At 41.7% G+C, this 14,373-nt stretch overlaps 1 long non-coding RNA gene across 1 annotated transcript in view; it reads right to left on the reverse strand.

Annotated features, from left to right (window-relative positions):
* The window catches only part of LOC106030057 (uncharacterized), a 105,018-nt gene that overhangs the window by 42,198 nt on the left and 48,447 nt on the right, over nt 1-14,373 (reverse strand). The window contains exon 11 of the long non-coding RNA XR_010832740.1: nt 5,313-5,412. This is a non-coding gene — a long non-coding RNA (uncharacterized lncRNA). The remainder of the gene's footprint in view (nt 1-5,312; nt 5,413-14,373) is intronic.

Below are 14,373 nucleotides of genomic sequence, written 5' to 3' on the forward strand. Positions count from 1 at the left end.
ACACCTGTCCACTTCTCTCTCGCCCAATGGGGAGAAGGGCGATAAAATTTGTGGCATCCTGCCAAAACCATTGAACCAACATAGGCGCGAAACCTCATGGTACTGAATATCATCAAGGAGAAAAACTAGTGAGATTTCATTCACTGATTCCCCTCTCTCCCCTGCAAAAGACTCCCTGCATTGTGAGGATAGCAGTCTGTGAGAATAATCCCAAGGCCTAGGGTTGACCTAACACCTGAAGCGCTGGTTTTCAATTTAGGGATTTGCTGATGTGCAAAATATGTGTGAATTTGCATGTGTATACATCTCCATACAAAAGAGGCAGAGCCCAAGAACAACATAAAGCCAGATAACTGTTGTAGCATTGATCTCTCTTGACCTGGTCAGGGTCTGTAAAGGTTATTTGCCTGCCTTGAAACAGTGCTTCTAAGGACCAGCTCAAGGACCTTCAATTTAAGTAGTAAGCTTGCTAGCTTGTCCCTGGTCCTGGGAATGCCAATGCTGATCTAGAATAGAATGTCCTGTCACAGGCTCCTGCGTGGGGAAGGCAGACAGGTGCTAAGCACAACAGGTCTTTATATCAGACAGATACATGAGGGACACAAAGCGAAGCTGGCCATACCCTTCTACCTCATTAGCACCTATCAGTGCTAGAAGTCCTGGGCCTTGTGTCTGCACTGTCAGTGTACACTCCTACAATCCTTAGAAAGATTACACAGCTGCTTTATGGACCTTCTGCATCAGTACAAATGAGATGACAGCATCACAAGGCATGCATGAATGATGGTCTTTCTTGCCTGGAACAGAGGAGACACGTCTGTTAGGACTCAGGCTGAGCACTGACATCTGAGGAATGACCACCAAATGTCCTACCTCCAGCAGCAGGCTGCTGTAAGTCAAACCGTGGACAAACTATGACTGCATACTTACATACACAACCCAATTTTCAAGACCTGTCAAGCTTTGCTGAACATCTACCTAAGTTAGAGCAGACAGCTTTCAAAAAATGCATCCCCAGAAAAACAAGCCTGCACTACTTAGTTCATACAGGTAAAAGACCACCAAAATATACTCAGGCTATCTGTGAGAAGCCAGCATTTCCTGCGTAACAGGAGAGGGCTTTGCACCTTACTGCTGTCAGCAGGTGAATTTACAGATGCCCATCTGCTAAGAGTTTTGGAAACTGCAAAAGCTTGTCTCCTGAAATGCCCCATCCTTGAACTCCACTCAAGAACAGGAAGCCTGCCTTCCTGCTTGTGCCCCTGCTGTATTAAAGACCTGTCATTGACTGTTATGTTACTAGCAGCTAGCCATTTCACTTCTAGGATGACACAGAGAGAAAAGAGCATGAACGCAGGTACATAGCAGGGCCAGTCAACTGTTAGGAAGGGAGCTCAGTCCTTCCCATGAGGTGCTGCGTTAGCAGAGGGAGTGAATCTTTCATCACAAAGCTACTGGTGAGAAGAGGCTACCCACTAGGTTTCTTCATAGAGTTTGAGTGTTTGAAGGTGCTTAGCAGAGGCAGCTCAGTCTGAATGAATATTCCCCGTGATGATGTGCATCTTCAGCAAAACTGCCCCAGAGGGCAAGGACTGAGCTCTATTTTTCTCTTGAATGGTTTCTCTCTAGGACAAGTACAGGGAGGCTGCTCACACTGCTGATACTTCAGTTAAAGGCCTGTAAATACGTCTAATGGCCTTCACAGTGATACCAACTGACAGGCATCCATCCCTCTCTTTTAAGGGTTTGTCCTGTGTGCTAATTTAATGACTGTCCCACACTTGCAACCTTGAGACATTACCCAGGTGCTTTGGAATTTTAATGCTAATCTAAATACCCCCACCGAAACAAGATAAATGTAATGGCTAAATAGCTGCTATGAGAAAACAGAGATAAATGGATTACTGTGCAACACAGAAAAAAAAAGCACTCAAAAGAAGATCAGAATCTTTCTTACTAGGAAGGCTTTGGCTTCACCACATTTGCTTTTTCCCCCTTTTAGACTGAAATTCTGATTTTTTGAACAAAAATATAAACACAAACATTCAACAGACAGCTGAGTGCATTTGAGTCCGCATTCAGGTTGCAGGAGCTGTGATACCTCCCTTGAATTTTTCTGTACTCTCACAAAAGATGCAACATCATTGTACCTTCTAAATGATAAATATTCAGATAAATATACAGTCACAAATACTCCAAAGTCATTGAAGTCTGCGAGACTTCTGTGATCATCTTCATGATGATGAGGGTTTACCCGATTGACCATTACATTCCCCAAACTGTACCTCTAGATTATGTTGGAGGAGGCACCCATCAGGTCTTTGCAAAAACAGGCTCAGTGCTGCCAAGAAGTGCTGGGAGGGGGATGCCCTGAGTGGGAACTGGATGGGACACCGCTTGCCAGCACCTTGCTGGCGGTGATTGGAGAGGAAGAAAAATCCCTGCTTGACTCAAACCCATATACACTTTGCACAGCAGAATGCCATCCTATTTAAACATGCATCTTATTATTTAAAAATACAAACATATTTTTAAAACAAAATCGGTGACAGCACTGATCCCAAAGCATGACATTTCCATAGCTATTTTCTGAGCAAAAGTGCACCTCGAAGGTGAATTGCCCCACTTAATAGACAGGAGCTTAGACAAGCGAATCAAGTGATGGAGCTAGGGTCAGCCTCTCATCTTCACGGCCTCAGTGGAAGTATACTAACACCAGGCCCCTCTTCAGGGCTCCCCTTCGACATCACACTGTTTGAACCAGACAAAGTCATGCTTATTATGTGAAGGCATCCAGACAGAACAACTGCAACATTTTCCAAAGGCAAAATCATAGAGTGTGGTGAAAGGGAAATTGTATTGAATTTTGCATTACTAACAAGGGATTTATGAGCATGCAGGCTATGTTTGTTCAATCAGAGTTGAAAAGAAAAACAGAATGATATGAAATATCCCTCTAATCCATGAACCCAGTGAACAGGATGGCCCTGGCTATTGTCTCAGTACATGTGGCTCGGGGTTCTTAATCCTTCAAATTATTGGCATGGTGCACTTGTTCTGTGACAGCTCTTTCAGACCTTTTCCCATCTCTATTGTTTTGTTTTCTGCTTGAGTAAATGGTAGAGCAAAAGTGAGACACATTTGTTTCTGCTGTCAGGATGAATGGGCCTGGATCATCATCACGCTGCTGTTTCTGTCGACTTTGTATCTTGGCTAAGGCACATGGGCTTCCATCAAAAAAGGAGTCCTCTCCCATTTAGTCTTGTATGAAAAGTGCAGGGTGGAAATGATGATGTGAACTACAAAGCTGCAGAGTGTGAGGGCCCAAATATAAAAGGCAAATTAAAAGGCAGAATCCACCTCATCTATATCATAGACCTCCGTCCACACCCGTGGTGAGCAAAGGTAAGGAGACAATCTTGCCTCCATTTTTACAAATGGAGAAACTGAGGCAGAGTGGCAATACGACTATGGCCAGCCAACAAACCAGTGGCAGAGCGGAGCAGTGATCCCAGTCTTTCTTAATGCTAATCTCATCTTGTATCCACTACGCAGCACTGCCTTGGTTTTGCATCCGAATCATTTCAAATTATTAAATCAGGATTACAGTGATTTATACTAATTTTTCACAGACTAACGAGGGGAGCTGCTCTCTGGAAAGGCTTACCTATGAGGTGATCTTGGACAACACAGGGATTTTGTGTCACAGTCTTCAACCCTGGTGGTCTGCAGCACTGGGTATGGTAAATGCTGCAGACTCCCAGCTGATACGGGAAGAGTAAAGATAGCATTGTCTTCTAGGAATGCTTATAAAAAAAGATTTGCACTTGTTCTATTAGCAGCCCTTATTTGTCCTTGAAAGACTCAGAATTACTTTAAAACCATTTTAGAGTCTCCAGAGAGTTCTGCTACCGTTATTCTTCAAAATATAAATGGAATCACAGTAAAGAAATATGGTTCTTGTTGGTATTGATAGGAAAAAGGGAAGAAAGCCACATTCTGTTTGTGCTTGCTCTGGAGCCTCACTGGAAAGAGAGGACAAAGATAACCTTGGCATCTGCTGTTATATTCTGAATCCCAGGAGGAATGAGGGCTCTCAGTGTTGGTTTAACACTTCTCTTGCTGGGAACTAGGTAAAGGGAACAAGCAGGCTCTGCCAACCGGGACAGTTTCTTCTGAACAGAGGGATAGTTGGATTTTCCTGCACTGGCTTCCACCATCACAGCCTACTCCTTTCTCTGCCTGGTAGACAGGGTGATATGGAGGATGACATACAGACTTATGTGTTCAGAGACCTTGCTCTGTTTCTAGCTTTGCCACCACTTCTGTGTGCAGCCTTGTACAAAACACTTCTCCCCCCTGTGGCATTGCCCCTTCATTTCGAACAAGGGCTGCCACGCATACCAGTTTCCACAGAGATGTTCCCTGTCTCTAATGCAGAAATTCAGGAAAGTTTGTATTCAGCTGAGTTGATTGCAGACCACATGTTCAAGAAATCCATGCTTCCTCAAAGGCAGTGTCTTGCTGTGCAGTTGTGACAGGGTGTGTGGGCGCATGTTTCTGCCTGGCATAATTAATCATTAAACCATTTCAACAAATGATTCTTCTCTGGCAGGCTGTGCAGGGCCATTTGTATATATGAATATATATACACATGTACACACACAAAATACAAAGCCATCTTTGTTAGTTTAACACAGCTCGTTATTTTAACAGGTAATGTTGCATTCCCTGATAAGATATAGATAAAGCTTAGAATAAGGTTTTCCATATAAATGGTAATCGTTTATGAACCTGAAGTGCTTTCCATAAATGCATTATAATGGTTACTTCAGCTTGTTGTGAAGAATAGTTCTGACAACAGACCAGAATGTTTGCGAGCAGCTAACAATAAATAGCATTAAAAGAGCACAAAGAAAGCCCAAGTGCATTTCAGGACTTGGTTTGAGGAAATCTAAACATATTTTTCTTTAACTGATATTTTAACTGATATGTTCTCATCTCTGTTCAAAATCCATAGGGAAATCCAGTCCTCAAGAATGATAAGATCTAAACTAGGGAACAAATACATTCACCAGTTAGAAGACTTCCCCCCCCCCCCCCCCCCCCCAAAGGTAGCAACATAATTTTTCTAGCTAGAGACTAAAGCTGGGCAATACATCAAGTGTGCCAGATCTCAGAAGTCAATAGTGAGGAAACTGCAAAACAATCAATAAGACTGTGCAATGTCCATGACTACCTGTGAAAATAACTTCCTCAGATTGCCTGTGTTTCCTGTGATCTTCCTTTTCAAGATTTCGTATTATTCCTACCTTAAAAGAACAGGAATAGTCTGTGACTCAGGACAATTTCTTCCCTTCCACTTGAGGAAGAACTGGGAGGCCTCTTCTGCCCCTCCTTGCTCCATCCAACCTGGGAAAGAGAGTGAATAAATAAATAAATAAAAGAAGCTGAGCTGTGTTTTTTAGGGCAGATTTGAAAAGTGAAATTGCTGAAAGAACATAGGTTTAGAGACAGATTCAGTTGTTGGCATGGACAAATTGATGAGCAAAAGTACAGGTGATGATAGATTTTATCCTTCATTCAGAACCATTTAAGGCTGTTTGCTTTGGATAAAATACCAATCCAGATTCTGCAGCCTAATTTTTCATTATAAATGCAAATTAAACTGAACAGATCTGGAAAAGATCTGTTATTTCCTTTAGGATTTCTGCATCTTTGCATTTCTTTACACCTGTTCTTAACCCAAATGTAAGAACAGAAACAACCCAAGAGATGTGCTGAATCTAAATGTCTTTGGAAATGAATAAGGCAAGAGAGCCCAAGCTTGTGATATTTTAGACCAAGGCCCATCCCCAGAGCCCCAGCCTGTTGATTCTCACTCGGCAGCACTGACTGCCAGGCTTACTCCTCACTACTGCCACTTGAAAACTCAAGTCTTAAATGCAGTTTGGGAGAGTAGCAAAGTAGTCTCTGCCAGGAGTTAATTTGTTTTCTCACTGTATTTCTGTCAGCAATGAGGGAAACTTTCTCCATTCACAGCAAACCTAAAACATTTGCAGTGTGAAGGAATTGAGCATAGCAACAGTATACAGACTGGAAAACCTGAAATAAAGCTAAGGTTAAGAAAAAATAGTGTTAGAAAAACAAAAAACAAAACAAAACAAAACAAAAAAACAGATTCCTTCATCACTCCTTAATCATGGAAATTTAAGCTTGTATATAATATTACATCTAAGTTCAGATCTATCTTGCATAAAGAATCATAATAAATAATGGTAAACTTATCTCTCAGAATTTGAAGCAATAATAATAATCATCATCATAATGCTTTCCTGCTTTCCATTAAAGGCTCTAAAGGCGTTTTGGGGTCATCAGCAAAGTAATTTTCACAGCCCTGCCATTAGACAGACAGATTTTTTTTTTTTCAAATTTCTTTTCCATCAAAGAATGAAGTAATATGGTGTGAGTGCTCCCTCTCACCTCCTTACAACTTAGGCTAAAAAGAGTCACTACCTGCAAAGCCTCACTCAAAAGCCCAGCTCAAAACATGCTCTGGGAGACTTGTTTCCAGCTGCAGAGCCCTTCTCCTCTCCCAGCCTCCCAAAATAGTCCTTTTCCTACCTGGGCAGCCTCTTATCCTGATGAGTGGACATTTAGAATGAAACCTGTACAATGCCAGGGCCAGGGTGAAGGAGTAACTCCAGCTCCTTGTCCTTCGACAAACCTCCCTGGCACTGGGCTGCTAATGCCTGCTGAGCCCCAGCCCGTCATGGGGCGCCCACTTCCAGCACCTGGTTCGGTGCCAGGCCTTTGTATCCTTCACAGCTGATTAATGCCTTAATGCCTTGTTGACTCATCCATTTTCTCTTTTAATTCCTAAATCTATCTGTTATATACATTCTACGAATCATCTCTTCCAAGTAGTCACCATCCCTCTGAGGTAAATTAAGTGTTATCCACAAGCCTCAGGCATGGGCCTGCCACCTAGCAGCTGACTGACCAAGGAGCTTGAGCTGGGATTCCAGTACTGGAGTCCTAGGAGTGACCGGAGTACGTGAGGTACACCTCACGCATACAGAGCCCACATCCTGCTCTGCTGCCCCTTTCTAGGGCGGTTAATTCTGACTGAGGGGCAAAAAGGAAAACTGGGGGCAGCAATGTTTTAGGTTCTCACAAGCAGTCAAGCAAAACTCTGAGTCCTCACGTTTGTGTTCTGCTACACAGTTTATGTCTGTCTCCATCTCAGGCTTAAAACTGATGAGTGAGAAGTACACTCTATATACAGAGAAAGAAGTACACTCTGTATACAGAATCCCTAATGCTCTGAAATATTTAGATAATTGCATGTCATTGTGCTAGCATTTGTTTGAAATAAACATATACAAATTATGGAGAATTACTTAAAGACATACCCTGAGTCACTGGGCTTTCACTGTCACTGGTTTACTGAATAAACCTCTCCACTCTGGGAGTGTCAGTGGTTTATACTGTACACACAAAGGATCAAAGAGCCTCATCTTTATGACATGCATCTTATAAGCATAAAGAAATACTTCTGCTATTTAATTTGGGATACCCTTAATGACGAAGCTGGGAGTCACCTTTCCTCTGTAGCTTTCAAGCAGTTTCAGACAGAAAGCAAAGCTCATTATTTCTGAGACGCAGAAAATTAAACGACTGGCACACAGTCAAAAATCAAGCCAGGGATCTGGGACAGAAACCCTGCTGTTCTGAGTCCCAGCCTAAGGTCCTGTGCACAAATCCTTCTTCACTGGACACTGCCTGCAAGGCATGATCCTTTCTGTTAACTCAAATTGAGACAGCTTTTGTATTCCAGAACAGAAATCTGTTCTTTCATACCTCTGAATTACCCTCAAAATTTCCATCATTATCTGCAAGCCATTAGTATAATCTCAGTTTTATTTCACAGTCCCAGCACTTCCATTAGTTGCAAGCCTATCTGTATGAAAGCTTTTGTCTAAGAGCTGTTATCAAGACAAACCTTATCTATGATAAACAAAACTCTATTTTTTTTTTTAAAAGCAGGTAACATAATGCAGTGGAAGGAGGGAAATATAGAGCTTCCACCTAAGGATTATGGATATGAAACCACACTGGGTTAAACAGTGACAGGTATTGTTACTACTGGAGTATTTCAGTGGTGTGTTTGGATTATTGCCTTTCTGCTCAGACTGTTGCAATACCATTCCTATCAAACAAATATTCTCCTTATTTAGCTGGCCCCTTGCTTGACTGACCCCGATGGGACAGACAAAGGCAAACACACCAAGTAACTTTTAACACACGTACTCCATAAGTGTCTGCAGGATAACAACATTGGGGACTGCTGGGCAAAGCCTGGGGGTGCTGATTTAGACGCTGGACTACAATGATGAATCTCAAGTGCCAAGGCAGTCTGATTGCCATTATTGCCCAGAAGCTTGGGGATAGATTTTTGTCCTCTGCATATTAACTAAGTGAATATATGCAAATGCAACAAACATTAAAACCATCAGTCATATAGCTTAACTTAATAAATATATGCAGATATGGCATCAGGACCACTCATGCCATACTGGCTGTGGCAACCATTTTAAGTACACAACCACATGTCAGTTTATAGCACTGTGTCCAGAGAGCGTACCATTGTTTTTTCTTTCTTTCTTTATTTTTATTTATGAGAGCTTTATTGTGATTGCTATAAGGACACAGTCACTAGCAATTTTGATAGTCAGGCACAGCCACAATCTAAGGTATGGAAAAATATAAGCCTGCAAGATACATTCTTATGCGAAAACCTATGCAAGTACGTAGGTACATATGTATATTCTCATGCCCAAGGCACACAATGCATTATGTAAAAATCATTATCCTTTGTGAACATTGTCTTCTGGTGATGCTTGAAGCTACACAGATTAAAGAAATTGCTCTGCCTTCCACTGAACATTTAATTTGCCTGAATGTTGGCTGTTATGATAAACAGATTGTAATAAATGTGGTCTTGGAAAATTTAATCCATTTCTCTGTTATTTCATTGCAGCTTAAGTCTGTAAAAGGTGCTCAGTGGCTAAGGAAAATTAACTGCATATAATAGAGAAAGTCTATTACCAGCTTAATAATGCTTCAAAACAATATAAAGATACACATCCCTTCGTGACTTGGGTACATCCATGGAGTCATCCATGGAGTCAGCCTTCACTGACCAGGTAAAAATGGTCTTTGTCTGGAGGACAAAAGTGCAATAGAGACTACTGCAGTAGAATCAGAAACAGTTCACATCATATGTGGTTTGCAGAAAATATCAGATGTTAACATAATTTGAATGCACTTTTCATGTAAATAGAAGTTGCTAGACTAGATGGTAATTGTCTTCTGTCAATGGCACAAACCCTGCTGCAGGTGTTAGGGGATGAAACTTCAAAGATTTTCAGAAAAAAATGTGATGGAAAAAAGATCGCCTTGGAAAGAAGAATGGTGAACTGATGGCTACTCTAGAGATCATCTTTCAACCTCAAGGTACAACTCCTGCCACTGATGCCAGCATTTTTGATGGAGCAATATGCTGAACATGTTGAAACCTGATGCTAGCAACACACTTAATGACTATGCTATGAAATGTTTTCTGTCATACCTTTGAGTCGCAGCAGCAGGATTGTAGGCTGAGCTGTTTGTGCTGCCAGAAGTCTCAAGACTCAGACTAGAAGTAGAAAAGGAGAAGTCCAGAGGTTTTCCAAACCTCTGGCAGAAAGCTAGCCATACTTTTATCAACAGTGAAGGGAAAAAAATAAAAAAATCTGTAGAAAGCAAAGGTATAATTACTGCAAGTGACCAAGCTGTGGGGTCACCTGCAGTGACTCCACATGTTTTAAGGCCTGCCTTTCCTTCTACTAGCATGAGGAAGCAGACACCAGAGTGACACTGCATATGTCTGGCTGCACTGGAGCTCTCACGCATAGCTGGGGCAGAGAAGGCAGCCTGCACAACAGTGTCCATACAAACAGGCCAGGTACCTGAGGTGTAGAAAGGTCTTGGGACGCTCAGTCAAGACATGTTTTTTTCACCTGGGCCAAGCAAATCAAGGGCTATACCAGTGTGCCATGGCAAAACTGACTGCAGCACAGCTGCCTTTGCTTGAAGAAGGAAAAAGAACACACCAGAGACATGGAAGGCAGAACAGGAGTGAACTGTGCTTTCAGATCACTGTGTTGGTTTTGTCTTCAACAAAATCAACAGGTGATGCAATTCAGTCTTTGACGGAGGCCTCGTGACTTTGCTGAACCCATCCCATCAGCCCAATGAGGCCCCGAAGCAGGGCAGTGCTCTGGAACTGCGTGCACTGGGCAAAGCTGCTCTGGCACAACACAGTACGCGAGCTACGTGCTGAACAGGTGACTGGTGGGTTTATGCACATCATTCCTGCACCTGAGTTTCCTTCATCTCAGAATATGGTTGGATTGGGACCACACTGAGAAAGGCCCCTCCACAAGTTTGACAACACTGACTTGCAATGCCCCAGGGGCCCCGAGGGGGCATGCAAAGCAGGCACTGATGGTTGGGAAAGCCTTCATTGCTTCCTTATTCATTTTATGCTGCATGCTTCTGCAAATTCCTTTTTCTGTCTTTTCTAAATGTTTATAAGTCTGTGTATATTCATGAAACACAATGATATCTTCTTACACATGCACCAATCTGGGTTATTACTATTAGGAAAGAGAAAGAGAAGACAACATTTCAAAATAATAATTATATAGAGAATTGCATTGATGACATGCCACATGATACATTAATTCTAATATTTTTATATAAGCTTAATCCACTAAAATTCATTACTTTGGTTTCAGGAACACTTAGACTGGAATATAGACATACGAAAATAAAAAGTAAGTGGGATGTGGTAGCAGAATAAACAGTCAGTACTAGGAAAATACTAGGGCTCAGATTTCAGGCAAGCCACCACTGGCAACATAAAAAGGTTTAGCAAAAACTTCATATTTTAATGTCTTTACTAGCTGTCATCTTAAAATGGTCACAAACTTCAGGTTTCATCATGAAACACAAAACTTTTCACAATTTTTTGTTGCTGTTGCTATTTTTGTGATTAGACAGAGTAGTAGAGGGGCATATAAAACCCAGTGTCACTTTGAATCTTGCTAAAATCTTGACCTGTGACATTCATCAACAGTTAAGTTCTGCTACTTAAATATTTGCTATATGAAAATATATATACATATTTCTTTTATAGCTACATCACCACATTTTGTTTTTATTTTATTTTATTGTTGTTCCCTCTTTGTTGCAGCAGCAAGGCACATTACAAACCCAGAAGAACCATACAACTAAGCAACTCAGATCCTGGAACTAACTGAACATCTCAAAGCAGCTAAACATTACTTATACACAACCTAGAATGTGTAGATAGATTTACATCACCTATGTGAGGCATACTTTATTCAAAGAACAAAAGACCAAATCCCTGCCTTGTGAAACTCCTCTTAAACTGATAAGGTTCACTTCAAGCTGGCTACACATTAAAATAGATTCCTGGGAATATACTATCAGCAGAGATTTGACCTGATCTCCCTTTAAAATAAATCACCATGTAATCAGTTTCTGTGCAAAACTAAGAGTCAGAGTTCCCCCTTTCCCTCTGACTGTAAAAAGCTGTTCTGTACCATATTATCAGCTCCTTTTGACTTCTCAGCCTCCGGAGGTTGTGCCTGTGTGTGGTCTGCTCACCCTGGGAAGTATGACCAGCAACTCACGTCTGTCTGCCACATTTGCCCAACAGCCATGCGTGGCCCAAAGTTCGTGCTGCAGAATGATGCACACATGGCAATGATTAATGGGGACTGGGAAATAAATGAAGTGCCCAAGTCACAGGAGAGCTTTGGAAGGGGCACAGAATGGAGGACAACAAAGCATCCCTCTCCAGTTTGATCATGTGTTCACACCAACTGTAAGAGTGAAGAAAGAGATAGCGTCTACTCCTAGAAAACAGATTAGCTTATTATGACCAGGAGTTATAATACAATAAAAATGAAGAATATCATATCTGGAAAGGTCATCATAAAAGCATCAGTTTCATGGCAGTTCTGAAACTGACAGCAGGGCTACTAGATTAGAGAGATTAAGGCAGTATTTGATAAAGAAATACGGGGAGATTAAGAAAAATAGTATCCCTTATGCTAACCCACAGAGCTCTGTGATGTAATGTTTCAGAATGTGTTTTTCATATAAAAATACCCACAAATTGTTCACAAGATACCTGTGCAAGGACACAGAGATATGCACAGAAACACATGCTACATGAGGCTGGGGATCAGCAGTGTCCACATCTTGTTGAATGTAGTCTTCTTCCTCCTGCCACATCCTTATGCCATGTATCACCAAGTGTTATGTTTATGTGTGTGTGTAGATGAGGAAAAGATGAGTTTTCACAGCTGCTAAATTTGCTTGCTATGCCTAGCCCAGCCCCACAAGGCAGCCATCCCACCCACATAAACATGGGAACTGGAAGGCAGCGCTCAGCCCTGTGCCTTTTACTCCAAAGACTAGTAAGTACTGCTGGCCGGTCTCTGGGCACCCTAAAAAAAGAAGGAACTATTCTTGAAATCTCTCTCCCTTCTTATGTCTGACCAGACCAAGTGTGAAATACTGTGTATGATTTTTTTTTCCTGCCTGAAAATCTCTGTATATAATACATGGATAAGTAATATATATATCACAGGCAAGCTTCTCCACACATCACAGCCGACAGAGCCTCACTGTCTCTGCTAGTGGCTGTGATAAGGATGATGAGGCCATCCAGTTCCAGAGTTTCCATGCATTTCACCTGCCTTGTGCAGCTTTCTTCATGCTCAGCTGGGAGAGGTTTTGAGACGTCTGGCCATGTGCATCACTTCAGGTGGGGAAGATGATAGGATATTATAAAAATAAATAAATAAATTATTAAAAAAAAAAAGTCAAAGGAAATGGCAGAAGTTACGTCTACTTTCTATTTTTTTTTTCTACCAGTATTTTCAGTTAGCTGTTTGTTTTTAGCTTCTTGTCTACTTTGACATATTCAAACAGTTGTGGTAGTCAATGGTATTTATATTTATCAGTTTTTGCAGTAAAGGGCAAAGGCTGTTCCTTTTCAATTTAGACATTATTCACTGTCTCTCAGCCAGGATGGATTGCAATCACTCCAGTGAAATACGCTTTAGTAAAAGACCACTCTGAAATTACAGCTAATGGAGAACAGTGCTGCACGGGGTTGATATTTTCATTAGTTTGAGTACTACCTCCTTCTCCGTGTGACAGCACTTCTTCCACACCGACTGAAATGGCTCGAGAGGACAGTGCCTAGATATAAGCGTGGGACAGGGCATCCTCAGAAAAGAGACTCCCCAGCCTGGAACCCAGCAGTGTCCCCGACATTGGAAGGACAGTAGCTCCTGATGGGGCACAGGGTGAGTCTGGTCTGAATGGCAAGGGAGTGGGCTGAGGGACAGAGTTAAAAGTGGGATGTTCTGGGTAGCAGGGCAAAAAGGGCTTTCAAAAGCTGGATTGCAGTGGAAATAGTTGTATTTACTTACAGACTTATATGAAGTGTGGAGCTCTGGAGAGGTAATTTAAAACAAAACTCAAACATTATTTTTGAAGAGATTATCCTATAAAGCATGAATTAGTATTACTTGACATCTCTCATCCAAGTACCACCTGTATTGCACATATTAGTTAAATCCGAAGTACAATGCCATAGAAACTATTAAGCAGGACAGTGCATAGAACAGCTGTACATACTCCATACTTGTTTATATACTTTCTGGTCACTGCTTGGGTAATAAAACACTCATACTGTACTCTCTGGTTCTGTGGCATGAGCAGAGCTCCTTTAGTGAATTATGACATTGTATTAATTCATTCCAGGTCTAGCTATTAGCCAGCACAGCAACAGCTCAATTTCCATGTTCTGAGGTTTGCACATATAATAAATCATTGTGGCAGCACGGGAATTTATGTGAGCAGTTCCTCATACACTTACAAATTCATATACCTATCAAAGGCTGTCTTGTTTTGCACCTCGCTTCAGCCACCACCTGCAAAAAGCTTGCTGAAGTTTCAGGATCTGACATGTTCATCAGATCAAGTTATGCAGCAAGAGAGAGCCAGTGGCACCAAAGATTTGCAGGACCTCTTGAAGAAATGTTTAACATGGAAACTCTTATTGTTACGTTCTTGTTCCCCCTCTACATTCCCAAGCACATTCAGCACACTCACATACTGAAATCACAGTTATAGTAATCTATACATTTTGACTGTTCCCACGTTTTAAGGCATTCACCATGTCCCAGTTACACTGGCATGGTAGTTTCAGGCAAGCAGAGG

The sequence above is a fragment of the Anser cygnoides genome, chromosome 7 (assembly GCF_040182565.1).
Source record: "Anser cygnoides isolate HZ-2024a breed goose chromosome 7, Taihu_goose_T2T_genome, whole genome shotgun sequence".
In the NCBI taxonomy this organism is placed as follows: Eukaryota; Metazoa; Chordata; class Aves; order Anseriformes; family Anatidae; genus Anser; species Anser cygnoides.